Raw genomic sequence first — 17,623 nt, 5'->3', positions numbered from 1 at the left:
ACCATAATGTCTTTATTAAATTCACTGTGCAATCTTTAATCAAATAAGTAAATGCATTATTTATTTCCAAGTTTGAAGCACACATTCTCTTCAGCTGAAATGCCAATTCTGGAGGAAAACATATCCAATTATATATGAAACTGAAGGCCATTTTTACTTTTTATTATTCTTGTAGCATTTAAAGACCAAAAGCCTGTCTTATATCTAGTTGCATGTTTTCAGGAAATATGCTTTTGGAAACTATTCTCATGAATATGAAATTAACCTCAATAAATAATTTATTTTTGAACTCTTATTTCTTGCTAATTAAATATCTTTGGCCAAAATATTTTTAATCCTCCTATTTGTTCTTTGAGAAATTTTGACAATAAATTCAAAACTTTTAATGGAGAATATTTAAAAGGTCTTCTTAGAATAAAAAGAAATTTTACTTTTTTTCTTCATCAAAGTTGTGTATCCCTATATTTCTAATGTTTAGGACATAAACAATTAGGTGTGATTATGACCACTAAATAACTAAGAACAATATACATTTTTAGATTTCAGGCTTTAAAAGTAAAACACTAGTTAGAATTTTATGGTTAAATCATGTTCTTTGTACCATGAAAGAAAAGAAAATCATCGTGTTGTATATCAAAATATAATAATGAGGTATCATCTCTCTCAGAGATCTCTGAACAACATCATAAAACCTGAACATGTTTCTTTTCAGTAATATTTGAGTGATGAAGGCATCAAAAACTTGGAACAAAATAAGATTAAAGCAGAATAATAGCTTAAAAATTAGGTCTAAATTCTAGTTCTCTTGCTTGTGGCAAAACTTTGGTCAAGTAAGTAACCTCTGATTTCTCATTGTCTTCATCGATAAAGACAGAAAATTTCAATTCATCCTACTTTGCCAAACTCTGTGAGAAAGCTGCATAACTTTGAAATTTTGTGGTAGCATAGAATTTCTTAACCGTCTAGATTATTAAAAATTCATTTAAAAATTAGCTATTTTTTGAAGTACAAATTCTAATAAATTCTATAACTTTGAAAAAATAATTTTTCAAGTTTGGAAAACTTCAGGCTATGTGGCTAAATCAGAGGGCAATAGAGCATGTATACACCAATATATATCAAATTTTTCTTGTAACATTTTAGAGATTCTTAAGTTTTACAGAAGCTTATTCACAAAAAGGGTTGCTACAAATTCAGAAATATATCCTTCAGCCTCTTCCATTAATTAGAAAACATTATATAATCAGTCACACCTGTCCAAAGTACATAATAAAATATAGCATCCTAAATAAGTATTTGTTACTTTTATTGCTTATGTTGTGAAATCGAAGCTTATTGCAAAGTAAATCAAATAAATTATTCTGTTCTGTGCTTATAAAAGTGAGATTTCAGACCCAATTTTAGATAATTTGCCATCATCATGGAAACGGAAAAGGTTGCTAAGTCAGTTATTTGTTCTTTCTTTCCCGTCTCCTGGGGGTCCAGTAAATGATTATTGAAAAAGTGCTTATCAAAAAACTATTTTGAGCAACATAATTTAGAAGAAATATTATTAAGACACAAGCATTTTTAAGAGAGTTGTGAAATATTCATAGAAATGATCAATAAAATCAAAATGTGTGAAATACCACACAATAGTATACTTGATTGTTATGGGGGTGCAAAGTTAAAGTATTCTAAGGTGAGCGTGAAGTTCTGGAAAGTACTTTTTGGCCATTGACGAGGACTTTGTTTCAATGAAGGAAGCAAGAAGGGAGTGTTGAGGCAGGGACACTGGGCATCATGTTGAACAAATAGTAAAGACCAAAGACAGATTCTGGAAAATGGATGGCCTCTTGAGAGAAAAATTATGTTTGTGCTACCAGCTTGACTTATTACTCTTATATAAGCAACTTCTAAATAAATGAAACCAAATTTGATTATGTTAGGGATTGCCTGGACAGAGACTTGGATTTTGGAGAAATTCAGGGCATAATTTTCTTGAATTCAAATCATGTAGATCATTGATTCTCAAAGAGTGGTCTTTGATCCAACAACATCGGTGTTACATTGAGACGTCAATTCTTGGACCCCCAGATCTGTTGAATCAGAAACTCAGGAAATCTCAGCAGTCTCTTTTGCAGCACGTCCCCTGGGTGACTCCATTGCACAGTGGAGTTTGAAAACCACTGCTGTGGACAAATAACCGAAGTCCCTCGAAGGCCGTCTGGCACTAGCTGTGGCAGCCTGTTAAGTGTGGCTCCTGCAGGACCATCCCTTGTTCACTCTATCTATTAAAGTTTAGTGGCAGATGGAAAGATAACAAATGATAGGGTACAATTTTGTATGTAAACCATAATCCGCGAAATAATCTATTTTCAATCTTCTAACTAGAAGGTACTTCACTCGAATTTAAGCTATTCTAAATAACAACATTTTTCTGAATTAAGAAGACATAGAGTCAAAGGACCAGGCAATCAATTACTAATTAGTGGTTAGTTAACAAGAAATAAATAAAACTATTATCAGAATGTCATTTACATAAGCAAAGCATAGCCAGGTAGGTAGATCCTATTAGAAGGATTATAAGATGAATAACTACACATCTATTCTGTAACACTAGAAATTATAAAAAAGAAAAAAATTTAATTATCAAATGAACAAATATTGTAAGTTTCCTTCACAGTGGTTTATCTTCATTATTGGAAGAGTGCTTTAGTACAAACTTTCTAGGCTCAGTTTGGCAGAATTTATCAAGAATTTAAAAAATATGGCCATTGACACAATAATACGGTTAAACAATCACCTTAAGGGAATAGAAATCTAATCCAAGAACTAAAGAACCAGGAACTGATAAGGCAAAAGGGACTAAGTGATGGAAAGAGCAAGAGGGAGAGATGTGAGACCTTGCACCAAAGATAAAACTTAAAACTACAACAACGAAAATTATGGATAGACACTATTACCTGTATATGAACATTAAGGAAAAGTAACAGTCAAAATTTTGTCTGGAATAATAGAAATGTTGTAAAAACAGGAGAGTAAGAAAAGGAAACTGACTGTATAGAATGTGAAGTGTGATTGTGGATTCCTCTCTGATACAGAGGGTTCATCAAGCACTGACAAATAATTGTGTGTGTGTGGATAGACTTAAATTCCCACAAATCAGCACCATTTATTTTATGGCTACATGATGCCATAATATATAGACATAAAACCATGAAATCACAAAGCAAGAAATGAAATTCTACATGGAATTGTCAACTTTGTCAAAATAAAAACATGCCTAGAAAAAATGAAAAGTTAATTCAGCAAAACAATGCATAAGGCTGATTATCTCACACTGGCAGATTCATTGGTAATTACATAATAATAAATATTATTAGTATCATTATTGATTTGCAGCATAGTGTTGAACAGAGCACTCTCTAGAGCCTGACTAACTCACATGAACCTTGATCCCGTCACTTTGTGGTGAACTCAAGTAATTTAGCCTCTCAGAACCTCAGTTTTTCCATCTCTAAAATAGTGATAAGGTAATGCCTATCTTTAATCAGGGCTAAATGGATAAATTATTTATAGGGGTTGGGAAGGTGCTTGGTGTTGTAATTACTCAATAAATAAAATATCCAATAATTTTTTTAAAATAAAAGTATAAAAATTATGTAAGGTTTATAATCATAAAAATACTCGAATCCAAAGATATTTACAACACAACGATATATTCTTTTTAAAAAATACTAACATTTAGGTTAGCTAATATTTGGTGTCCTATATATGAACAACAACAACATAAGGCTACATGTGAAAGAACCAAGTGGATGTCCACTTCAATAAGAGTGAGGGGTCAGAGGAAGGTAAGTTTGTGCTTCGTGATAGTGTTGCACGGAGGCAAGTTCAGGGACGTTTCTTAGAGGAAGTAATTTGGGCTTTATGGAAGACTAATTGTAAAGTAAGGTTGAGAGCAAGGGTATTCAAATGCTGAAATATGATCCAGGCAAAGTATGAAAATGTAAAGGGTTGTCCAGGTGGCAATGTGCAGATTTGTGGCCATTCGTGATGGCAGATATGGTTTTGTTTGCCATCTCTAGTTGAGTCTAGTACTGCTGATTTTGGCCAGACTATCCAGGAATTTGATGATCCAATTAATGAATCTGGTGTCGGAGTATAAAGATAGAATTAGGCTTTTAGGAAGACTAACGTGGCAATAGTGTGTGTTATTAGCGACAGGAAAGAGGAATTGCCCTACAGAAGGCCTAAAAGCCCAGAAACTAAAAAGGCAAGGAATAGTGATGGAAGGAGCAAGAGGGAGAGATGTGAGACCTCGCACCAAAAATAAAAATTAAAACAACAAAAAAAGTATAGATAGACTCTGTTACCTGAAAGCAACAGTGAAAATTTTGTCTGGAATAATAGAAATTTTGAAAAAACAGGAGAGTAAGAAAAGGAAACTAATTTTATAGAAAGAATGTTAATTTGATTTTGGATTACTGAAATGACAGCAGGCCATGGAAATGAAAGGAGCTAAGTAGCAGAGGGAATTGGTGATAGGAAGTTTTAGATGGAGTGGCTTCCGATTCATCAAATAAAAATAATAGTTGAGATTTCAGAGGTAGAAGAAAAGAGAAAATTTGAAGGCAGAAGATTAAAATTAATTACCCAGGGTTAGAAAAAAATCGTAAAAAAGAAGCCAGTAAAGATGGCGGGAAAGGGCTCATGAGTAGTTAAGGTAGGGATGAGGGAGGAGAAAAACCATGGTAATGTGGTTATATAACATGAGAATAATATGGAAGGAAGGGGTAATTATTTTAAAGAAGAAAGTGAAGGAAAACAGCAATAGGTAATGGTGAGGACCAAATACTGCGAACAGCTTACAGTTTGCTGAAACTGAAGGGACATTGGGATTGACCATTGTGAGGTGATTATGATTGCTAAATATAGTGCATTTGGTGAATACAAAATGGAGAGGGTGAAAGAAGCAATGTATGAAAATATTTCAACGCAAGAAAGAATAGATTCAGGCATTTGGTAAATGTAAAATATAGTAGGCACAAAATGCATAGCAGTGCATAGAAACAGATAAGTATTAATTTTTTGTTCAGAGGCACTCAGTTACAAAAGAAATTATGTTCGCTGTTGCAATTATTATCAGCATAATAGGAGGAAATATTATGCACCCTGTATTTTGAAAGATAGGTGCATTTGAACAGTTGAGAGTAGCTATACTTCAAAGAAGCTATCATGGGAATGTTTCGGGGGTTAAAATCATTAATTAAGTAAAATTTATCGAAAATTTGTCAAAGTATTGTTGGCATTAACAGACAATTTAATTTTATGAATTATGGCTTGTCTTGTAATTCTATGTACTGCGTCAAATGTAAATTTGGCTAAACAATGTTTCAGATTTTACTGTTAGCAGTTATTCTCTAATGTTAGGTAAACATTTATAATGTTTTCAATTATTTGAGTTTAATTTTGCAAGAGATTTATTGAAAAGTTTAGTGAGTTGTAAATTTCCATATTGCACAATAAGAGGCAGTTTTGAGAGGCTAAAATATGTAGATACATTTACTTTCACAACTTTTTAGACTTAAGTCACATTATATTTATTCGATGGCAGCAGGAAAATAGTTGTTGATGCCATGTAAAACATAGAGAGATGTGTGTTTATACAGATAGTGTTTTTGATAAATTGATGAGCTTTATTTTATTTTTGTCGGGCTATAACATATTTTAACCTGTCCTCAAAATATAAATAATAACAAGTAAAATGAACTTGTTAACAAGTATAATAATATTTTTCACAATGGCTGAAAAAGATTGAATTATTTTTGAGATTCATAATGTATGCTTAAAATTTGGAAGAAGATACATACTTTGGGATTAGAATTGGCTAGATATAAAATAGTTGGCAGATATCTAGACAATTATCACTGTCATATATTGGTTTATTTTGTAATTGGGTACAATACATGAATATTGGCAAATTGGGTAAATAAGGTCTTCCACAGATACAAATTTAAACATATTTGTACAAATTTAATAGTTTGTTGGCCTCTTTATAGGTACTTTTGCAAGGCCAAATTCTTTATCAAATTATTTATATAAAAATGAATAATTTTTATAAATGACTAAGATATTTGAATATTTGAAGAGCAATTTCGTCTACCCTTTATTTATATGTACTAATATATTTTGGTAGCCTCTGTTTAGATCAATTTCATCTACACTTTATTTATATGTACTAATATATTTTGGTAGCCTCTGTTTAGATCAATTTCATCTACTCTTTATTTATATATACTCTTTATTTATATATATACTTTATATATACTCTATTTATATATACTTTATTTATATATACTCTATTTATATATACTTTATTTATATATATATATTAAATATACTTTATTTGTATATATATAAACTCTTTTTTTCCCATTATTTGGCTATCACTATTTACCAATGTTTATTTTTTGAAGTAATATGATCCTTGATATCAACAATTATGACATTCAATCAACAATGTGGTTGATAGAAGCCTTAAGAAAATTACCTGCTCTGATTACTTCTCAGTGAACAGGAGATGCTAACATGACCATATAGAAATAGTGTGTGAGAATTAAATCAAAGATTATGTGTGAATCTGTGATCTATAATTTATTAGCATAAAATCACTAAACAGCAAAATCCCATCTGGCTATAATTGGGAGAGATACTCACTAATGGAAGACAGGAAGTAGTATTAATCTGATTTCTACAGGACCAGGGGGCTTTTTATTGGTTGAGCCTAAGTTGGGCCATAGAACTCCAGTCACTGCCAAGAAATTCTGAAAATCATTGAATAGCAACTCTCAGTGTACATGAAGCAGAAGTCCCATTGCCAGGTAATAGAGGTCTTTGGCTTGTGCCTATGAGCTTTCATTGGAGAGGAGAGAATAGTGTCAATATCCATGCAAATGGGAACAGCAGAAGCACAAGTTATAAAACTTAATTAAAAAGAAACTCTGCCAAAAATTTACATGTGACTATGCATATACCATGACCCAGAAACTCAATAAAAATGTGTACATGTGTTTAAAAAACCGTACTGAAATGTTTGTGTTAGCAGTATTCAAAATAGCCACACACTGGAGATCACTCAAATGCCCAGAAAATGTAGAAGAGATAAATTAATTATTGCACATTCATGCAGTGTAATACTATTAAGCAATAAGATTGAACTACAACCGTGGGCTGTAGTTAAATGACTCTCCAAAATACAGTGTTGAGTGAAGAAATCTAGACACAGAAGATACATACTGTTTAATTCCACTTATACAAAGTAGAAAGGAAGGAAATTTTTTGTGACTCTTGGAGTGGAAGAGACGAATTTCAAAGTCATTAGCAATATTTCTTATCTGATTTGACTATTGGCTACATGGGTATTGACGTATAATACATTCTCCAAATGTATTACATGTTAATAAAAGTTTAAAAATCAATTTTTCATTGTCACAAAGAAAGAATGGTTATTTTCAATAATTCATATTAAAAACAAAATCTAAGGAAGTTCCATTGTGACACAGAGCATTGTAAGACAAGGACTATGTAATATACGGAAGAGGAATTAGAAACAAAAAGAAGACTCGGAGGAAATAAAAGGGAGGGAAATCCACTTATGAATGGCACAAACCATGTTTCTTTGCCACACGTCTGTGGAAAGGGTTACTCCATACCATAGAATGGAATAATTAAAGACTCATTATATATATGGTGTGTTTTATTTTTACCTGGTTGCCTCAAAAGTTACGTTACCTATCAAGGAAATGGCTTAGTGTTTGCTTCCCATTATGTAGCTTAGGTATTCTCAATTATCCCTCTGTTCTTTATAATGTGTTGTGTGGATCACTCTTTCATATAGTATCAAAGAATTGCAAAATAATACTTTTGTGCATAGAGTTCTACAATATGATTAAAAGCAACCAATTCAGGAAAACATGCTAATTAACAGATCAAACACTTAACGAAAGGAATTCTCGCCTGGCCTTACTCTGTCTCACAAATGTGCCTGGCAACGTAATAGACACTTGATAGGTTCTGATACGACTAGAGCACAGATCACAAGAAAGGTCCAAACATACACCAAACACATAGCTGAAAAGTAAAGTTGAAAAAAAATTCATGGTCTGTGCTTGGTAGAATGGATTATCTCAACCTACTACTACTTGTTGGAAATATCTAACTTAAAGTCAAATAGCTAATTGTAGACATAAAAAAGTTGCGTCTCCATATTTGGTTTTCAGTTGATTCAATGGAGAACAATTTTAGTTTTGAATCCATAAAGTTGAAAACTCTTCCTTTTTGAAAATGCTTAAAAAGGCTTTTCTGCCACAAGCAACTCTTTCTACATGCCATATTTTATACTAGTTAGAGCCATTATTTGAGTTTACTTAAAATATAAGGATATGAATTTAGCTAAATAAATGAGTAGGGGTATGCTAGTTGCAAGTTAACTAGGATGGATCAATGTTCATGATAAGGAAATTTGAAAAGCGTCAACTGCCATATTGATACATACACATCAGCATATACTTTGTACTCAAAGATCCAGAAAAGGTAGAGTGACAAAGATAAATTGCACTATACATTACTTTCTGCTATTGATTATTTTCACTATTTACAACTTGTGGTATTTTGGGTAACAATGAGACATTCTTGTATACCACATGAACAATTTTGAAAACAATGAGTAAATTATTATAGCTTTAACATTTTCTCATTGAACTTGTCAATTTAGAGACACTATCCTGAAACCAGCTCTATGGAAAGATGTTATAATGTAAAGGAAGTTAAATGAGCAAGAAGTAATATAACGTTAGTTCAAATATGTCCCAATTTTTCAAAATAGTGATATATTACACATCAAAACAGTTTGTAAAGCTATATCTGAAAAAATCAGCAATAGTAGTTTTCTGTAGATATTAAATTTTACCATCGTAAATATGGTGTAGAGAATTATAGTTCAGAGTAACTTGAATTGGAATCATGGTGCTTCCACTTAAAAACTGGTTGGCTTTTGTTAAACATTTCACTTCTTTGTTTTTCTGTTTTTTCATAAGTCTAGTGAATATAATAATGGGCTCTATTTTGCAGGGTTTTGTAGAGTAGTCAATAATTTTAAAAAAGTACTTAGAATGCCAAAATTATTCAATAAGGTTTAGTTATTATTTTACTAATATTTTATCTTAGCTAGTATTTCAAACTTCAAGATCTTTCATTTTTAATTTAATATGCAATTGATGGTGTTCAACAAAATTTTACCTATGTTTTACAAAAATAATATATTTTCTTTTTTTTTTATTATACTTTAGGTTTTAGGGTACATGTGCACACTGTGCATGTTTGTTACATATGTATCCATGAGCCATGTTGATTTCCTGAACCCATTAACTTGTCATTTAGCATTAGGTATATCTCCTAATGCTGTCCCTCCCCCCTTCCCCCACCCCACAACAGTCCCTGGAGTGTGATGTTCCCCTTCCTGTGTCCATGAGTTCTCATTGTTCAATTCCCACCTATGAGTGAGAACATGCGGTGTTTGATTTTTTGTCCTTGTGATAGTTTACTGAGAATGATGTTTTCCAATTTCATCCATGTCCCTACAAAGGACATGAACTCATCCTTTTTTATGGCTGCATAGTATTCCACGGTGTATATGTGCCACATTTTCTTAATCCAGTCTATTGTTGTTGGACATTTGGGTTGGTTCCAAGTCTTTGCTATTGTGAATAGTGCCGCAATAAACATACGTGTGCATGTGTCTTTATAGCAGCATGATTTATAGTCCTTTGGGTATATACCCAGTAATGGGATGGCTGGGTCAAATGGTATTTCTAGTTCTAGATCCCTGAGGAATCGCCACACTGACTTCCACAATGGTTGAACTAGTTTACAGTCCCACCAACAGTGTAAAAGTGTTCCTATTTCTCCACATCCTCTCCAGCACATGTTGTTTCCTGATTTTTTAATGATGGCCATTCTAACTGGTGTGAGATGGTATCTCACTGTGGTTTTGATTTGCATTTCTCTGATGGCCATTGATGATGAGCATTTCTTCATGTGTTTTTTGGCTGCATGAATGTCTTCTTTTGAGAAGTGTCTGTTCATGTCCTTTGCCCACTTTTTGATGGGGTTGTTTGTTTTTTTCTTGTAAATTTGTTTGAGTTCATTGTAGATTCTGGATATTAGCCCTTTGTCAGATGAGTAGGTTGCAAAAATTTTCTCCCATTCTGTAGGTTGCCTGTTCACTCTGATGGTAGTTTCTTTTTCTGTGCAGAAGCTCTTTAATTGGATCCCATTTGTCAATTTTGGCTTTTGTTGCCATTGCCTTTGGAGTTTTAGACATGAAGTCCTTGCCCACGCCTATGTCCTGAATGGTATTGCCTAGGTTTTCTTGTAGGATTTTAATGGTTTTAGGTCTAACATTTAAGTCTTTAATCCATCTTGAATTAATTTTTGTATAAGGGATAAGGAAGGGATCCAGTTTCAGCTTTCTATATATGGCTAGCCAGTTTTCCCAGCACCATTTATTAAATAGGGAATCCTTTCCCCATTTCTTGTTTTTGTCAGGTTTGTCAAAGATCAGATAGTTGTAGATATGCGGCATCATTTCTGAGGGCTCTGTTCTGTTCCATTGATCTATGTCTCTGTTGTGGTACCAGTACCATGCTGTTTTGGTTACTGTAGCCTTGTAGTATAGTTTGAAGTCAGGTAGCGTGATGCCTCCAGCTTTGTTCTTTTGGCTTAGGATTGACTTGGCGATGCGGGCTCTTTTTTGGTTCCATATGAACTTTAAAGTAGTTTTTTCCAATTCTGTGAAGAAAGTCATTGGTAGCTTGATGGGGATGCCATTGAATCTATAAATTACTTTGGGCAGTATGGCCATTTTCACGATATTGATTCTTCCAATCCATGAGCATGGAATGTTCTTCCATTTGTTTGTATCCTCTTTTATTTCATTGAGCAGTGGTTTGTAGTTCTAGAAGAGGTCCTTCATGTCCCTTGTAAGTTGGATTCCTAGGTATTTTATTCTCTTTGAAGCAATTGTGAATGGGAGTTCACTCATGATTTGGCTCTCTGTCTGTCTGTGATTGGTGTACAAGAATGCTTGTGATTTTTGTACATTGATTTTGTATCCTGAGACTTTGCTGAAGTTGCTAATCAGCTTAAGGAGATTTTGGGCTGAGACAATGGGGTTTTCTAGATATACAATCATGTCATCTGCAAACAGGGATAATTTGACTTCCTCTTTTCCTAACTGAATACCCTTTATTTCCTTCTCCTGCCTGATTGCTCTGGCCAGAACTTCCAACACTATGTTGAATAGGAGCGGTGAGAGAGGGCATCCCTGTCTTGTGCCAGTTTTCAGAGGGAATGCTTCCAGTTTTTGACCATTCAGTATGATATTGGCTGTGGGTTTGTCGTAGATAGCTCTTATTATTTTGAGATACGTCCCATCAATACCTAATTTATTGAGAGTTTTTAGCATGAAGGGTTGTTGAATTTTGTCAAAGGCCTTTTCTGCATCTATTGAGATAAACATGTGGTTTTTGTCTTTGGTTCTGTTTATATGCTGGATTACATTTATTGATTTGTGTATGTTGAACCAGCCTTGCATCCCAGGGATGAAGCCCACTTGATTATGGTGGATAAGCTTTTTGATGTGCTGCTGGATTCGGTTTGCCAGTATTTTATTGAGGATTTTTGCATCAATGTTCATCAAGGATATTGGTCTGAAATTCTCTTTTGTGGTTATGTCTCTGCCAGGCTTTGGTATCAGGACGATGCTCGCTTCATAAAATGTGTTAGGGAGGATTCCCTCTTTTTCTATCGATTGGAATAGTTTCAGAAGGAATGGTACCAGTTCCTCCTTGTACCTCTGGTAGAATTCGGCTGTGAATCCATCAGGACCTGGACTCTTTTTGGTTGGTAAGCTATTGATTATTGCCACAATTTCAGAACCTGTTATTGGTCTATTCAGAGATTCAACTTCTTCCTGATTTAGTCTTGGGAGGGTGTATTTGTCGAGGAATTTATCCATTTCTTCTAGATTTTCTAGTTTATTTGCATAGAGGTGTTTTTAGTATTCTCTGATCGTAGATTGTATTTCTGTGGGTTCGGTGGTGATATCCCCTTTTTCATTTTTTATTGCATCTATTTGATTCTTCTCTCTTTTCTTCTTTATTCGTCTTGCTAGCGGTCTATCAATTTTGTTGATCTTTTCAAATAACCAGCTCCTGGATTCATTAATTTTTTGAAGGGTTTTTTGTGTCTCTATTTCCTTCAGTTCTGCTCTGATTTTAGTTATTTCTAGCCTTCTGCTAGCTTTTGAATGTGTTTGCTCTTGCTTTTCTAGTTCTTTTAATTGTGATGTTAGGGTGTCAGTTTTGGATCTTTCCTGCTTTCTCTTGTGGGCATTTAGTGCTATAAATTTGCCTCTACACACTGCTTTGAACGTGTCCCAGAGATTCTGGTATGTTGTGTCTTTGTTCTCGTTGGTTTCAAAGAACATCTTTATTTCTGCCTTCATTTCATTATGTACCCAGTAGTCATTCAGGAGCAGGTTGTTCAGTTTCCATGTACTTGAGCGGTCTTGAGTGAATTTCTTAATCCTGAGTTCTAGTTTGATTGCACTGTGGTCTGAGAGAGAGTTTGTTATAATTACTGTTCTTTTACATTTGCTGAGGAGAGCTTTACTTCCAACTATGTGGTCAATTTTGGAATAGGTGTGGTGTGGTGGTGAAAAAAATGTATATTCTGTTGATTTGGGGTGGAGAATTCTGTAGATGTCTATTAGGTCCACTTTATGTAGAGCTGAGTTCAATTCCTGGATATCCTTGTTAACTTTCTGTCTCATTGATCTGTCTAATGTTGACAGTGGGGTGTTAAAATCTCCCATTATTATTGTGTGGGAGTTTAAGTCCCTTTGTAGGTCACTCAGGACTTGCTTTATAAATCTGGGTGCTCCTGTGTTGGCTGCATATATATTTAGGATAGTTAGCTCTTCTTTTTGAATTGATCCCTTTACCATTATGTAATGGCCTTCTTTGTCTCTTTTGATCTTTGTTGGTTTAAAGTCTATTTTATCAGAGACTAGGATTGCAACCCCTGCCTTTTTTTGTTTTCCATTTACTTGATAGATCTTCCTCCATCCCTTTATTTTGAGTCTATTTGTGTCTCTGCACGTGAGATGGGTTTCCTGAATACAGCACACTGATGGGTCCTGACTCCTTATCCAGTTTGCTGGTCTATGTCTTTTAACTGGAGCATTTAGCCCATTTACATTTAACGTGAATATTGTTATGTGTGAATCTGATCCTGTCATTATGATGTTAGTTGGTTACTTTGCTCGTTAGTTGCTGCAGTTTCTTCCTAGCCTCGATGGTCTTTACAATTTGGCGTGTTTTTGCAGGGGCTGGTACCGGTTGTTCCTTTCCATATTTAGTACTTCCTTCAGGAGCTCTTTTAGGGCAGGCCTGGTGGTGACAAAATCACTCAGCGTTTGCTTGTCTGTAAAGTATTTTATTTCTCCTTCACTTATGAAGCTTAGTTTGGCTGGATAGGAAATTCTGGGCTGAAAATTCTTTTCTTTAAGAATGTTGAATATTGGCCCCCACTCTGTTCTGGCTTGTAGAGTTTCTGCCGAGAGATCAGCTGTTAGTCTGATGGGCTTCCCTTTGTGGGTAACCCGACCTTTCTCACTGGCTGCCCTTAACATTTTTTCCTTCATTTCAACTTTGGTGAATCTGACAATTATGTGTCTTGGAGTTGCTCTTCTCAAGGAGTATCTTTGTGGCATTCTCTGTATTTCCTGAATCTGAATGTTGGCCTGCCTTGCTAGATTGGGGAAGTTCTCCTGGATAATATCTTGCAGAGTGTTTTCCAACTTTGTTCCATTCTCCCCATCATTTTCAGGTACACCAATCAGACGTAGGTTTGGTCTTTTCACATAGTCCCAAATTTCTTGGAGGCTTTGTTCATTTCTTTTTATTCTTTTTTCTCTAAACTTCCCTTCTCTCTTCATTTCATTCATTTCATCTTCCATCAGCGATACCCTTTCTTCCAGTTGATCGCATCTGCTACTGAGACTTCTGCAATCTTCGCGTAGTTCCCGATACTTGGCTTTCAGCTCCATTAGCTCCTTTAAGCCCTTCTCTCCATTGGTTATTCTAGTTATCCAGTCTTCTAATTTTTTTTTCAAAGTTTTTAACTTCTTTGCTATTGTTTTGAATTTCCTCTCGTAGCTCAGAGTAGTTTGATCGTCTGAAGCCTTCTTCTCTCAACTCGTCAAAGTCATCCTCCATCCAGCTTTGTTCTGTTGCTGGTGAGGAACTGTGTTCCTTTGGAGGAGGAGAGGTGCTCTGTTTTTTAGAGTTTCCAGTTTTTCTGCTCTGTTTTTTCCCCATCTTTGTGGTTTTATCTACTTTTTGTCTTTGATGATGGTGATGTACAGATGCGTTTTTGGTGTGGATGTCCTTTCTGTTTGTCAGTTTTCCTTCTACCAGACGGGACCCTCAGCTGCAGGTCTGTTGGAGTTTGCTAGAGGTCCACTCCAGACCCTGTTTGGCTGGGTGTCAGCAGTGGTGGCTGCAGAACAGCGGATTTTCGTGAGACCACAAATTCAGCTGTCTGATAGTTCCTCTGGAAGTTTTGTCTCAGAGGAGTACCTGGCCGAGTGAGGTGTCATTCTGTCCCTACTGGGGGGGTGCCTCCCAGTTAGGCTGCTCAGGGGTGAGGGACCCACTTTAGAAGGCAGTCTGTCCGTTCTCAGATCTCCAGCTGTGTGCTGGGAGAACCACTACTCACTTCAAAGCTGTCAGTCAGACAGGGACATTTAAGTGTGAGGAGGTTCCTGCTGACTTTTTGTTTGTCTGTGTCCTGCCCCCAGAGGTGGAGCCTACAGAGGCAGGCTGGCCTCCTTGAGCTGTGGTGGGCTCCACCCAGTTCGAGCTTCCTGGCTGCTTTGTTTACCTAAGCAAGCCTGGGCAATGGCGGGCGGCCCTCCCCCAGCGTCGCTGCCGCCTTGCAGCTTGATCTCAGACTGCTGTGCTAGCAATCAGTGAGACTCCGTGGGCATAGGACCCTCCGAGCCAGGTGCGGGACACAATCTCCTAGTGTGCCATTTTCCAGGCCCGTTGGAAAAGCGCAGTATTAGGATGGGACTGACCCGATATTCCAGGTGCCGTCTGTTACCCCTTTCTTTGACTAGGAAAGGGAACTCCTTGACCCCTTGCACTTCCCGAGTGAGGCAATGCCTCGCCCTGCTTCGGCTCGCGCACAGTGCGCTTCACCGACTGTCCTGCACCCACTGTTTGGCACTCCCTAGTGAGATGAAACCGGTACCTCAAGCAGAAATGCAGAAATCACCCGTCTTCTGTGTCGCTGGGGCTGGGAGCTGGAGACCGGAGCTGTTCTTATTCGGCCATCTTGGCTCCACCCCCCAAAAACAAAATATTTTCTAAATGCTTCACAATTTTAAAATAAAGCAAAATATTTAAAAAATTGATTAAAGGAAGTGAGACAAAAAAGTAAAAAGCTGTCTGAAAATTTTAAAATTACTGTAGTTATATATATATAATATGCAGTATTTGGTATTCAGCTTATTAACTGATATCCATCCTTAAGAGTTAATAATTGATCTGAACTCTCAACAGTAGTAAAACTGCACTGTGTGGTAAAGACACATGCAAGTTCCATGAAAATTTTACCAACCAAGTGAATAACTTTACAGAATACATAGACACAGTGATTTATACCAGTAATCTCTTTAAAGTGAGGTTTTGCTAGGAAACTATGCCATTTTCTTGACAAGCTCACATCTTGTTATTGAGTATCACTGGAATGGGGCAGAGCACATGTGGGATGGAGCGGGAGTAAGTGCTTGTGCATTTTTGCTTCCTCACTGGCTCCTCTCCCTCCACCGTGAGATCATACCTGGGTTAGTGTGCTAAAGAATGAGAGATTAGAACACAGGTGAATACTTTCAGCTGAGGGCAAACTATGTCAACCAATGTCTGCCTGACCCACCAGCTGAAAACCGATGCATGTGTAAGATCCACTGCTCCCAGCTCAGATAGGCAGGACCAGTTAACTAATCTATAGACATTTGAAAAATAATAAGTGATTGTTTTAAGCTATTAAATTTGGAGGTGGTATGTTATAAAAAGTTATGGCAGTGATAACTAACAGATGCTCTATCATACTAGGATGGCATGATAAAGATATGTGGGACAGTAACTGGCTAGGGATAAAGGGATGAGTGAACCTTATATTTTTAAAGGAAGGGAATATAAACACATATACAGAGAGAGATAATAATAGACTTGCTTATTTAATTGTATACTAATTATCTTATCCAAGACAGGCAGGGGAAGTGCTGTACAATGTCTTGAATAGAAAGCAGAGAATAGGATCAGCCCAAGTGGATAGTGTTGAACCCCACAAGAATGGATATAAGTTTATCTAGTAAGTGATTACATTGGAAAAATGGTTCCGAGGACAGGTTTTTTTTCACACTCTAACCTATCGGGAGCACATGGAAATTCTCTTCTGGCACATAATTTTTAGAGTTGTTAATGGAGATTTAGGACATAACATGCGTTAAAATGCCTTGTCTACTAGTGTCCAAAATAAGTTGGGTGCTTTGTGTGTTTCTTGTGTCCCTTCAATGTCTATATAAACTTCTTAAGAGCCTCAGCATTCTGAAATTCAGATAATGACCAGTAAAACACAACCTTTATTTCTTCTAAGCCTGAAAGCTACACATTGTTTTAGTTAATTCTTAATTTCTTCCAAAGTATAAATTTTGTAGAGATGTTGATATCCTTTAATCCAGTATTTAGGAAATATGCCATTTAATTTTATGTAAGTTGCTTAGTTTATTTTTTCAGACTGTTTTTTCAAGAAATTCCATTTCCTAAAAAATACCCATGGGAGCCTTGGATAAGGATGAAAATGCTAAATTATATGCATAAAATACAAAATTAAAAATCAGTGACGTTTTTCAAGTTACATAAACTTGTCTTCCATTTGTAGTAGGTGTTTCGTGTTACTATTAGCTGGATGAGTAGTAATACCAGTTAAAGTCCTCACGTTCCACATTTCCAAGTGATACAGGGCAAAGTATTTTGCCATCATGGACTTCAGATTTCATAAAGAAAGTGCTTCCATTTCTCTTATTAAATGAATTCTCTGAACTCCTAAAATGTATAAACTTTATGAGTATGTGGAACATGAGCCTCCCTCTCTGCCTTCTGCTTTCAGAATGATGTCAGTGCTTGAAAACGGAAAACAGTTCAGTGTCTTTAGGGGTTCCTGATCCAACAATTACTTATTCCATTCATCTTCTATAGAAGCATTTCTGATGATGTTTGAATTTGACTTTCAGTCTGAGCCAAATGTATATGGCTTTTTTTTCTGCTTAGTATTCATTATCACACTTACTCTTGAAATTATAAAAAACTGTCGTGAAGCAAACAGATGTGAGTAAGTTACCTCAAATCTTTTCATGCATCAGCATCCATGACTGTGGAAGAGGCAGCAGTTTATTTTCGCATGAAATATGTCAAGTTTCTCTAGTCAAACTATACAAAGCTGGGCTGCA

The sequence above is a fragment of the Symphalangus syndactylus genome, chromosome 12, assembly GCF_028878055.3.
Source record: "Symphalangus syndactylus isolate Jambi chromosome 12, NHGRI_mSymSyn1-v2.1_pri, whole genome shotgun sequence".
Taxonomy (NCBI): domain Eukaryota; kingdom Metazoa; phylum Chordata; class Mammalia; order Primates; family Hylobatidae; genus Symphalangus; species Symphalangus syndactylus.
Note: the sequence above shows the minus strand (reverse complement) of the source record.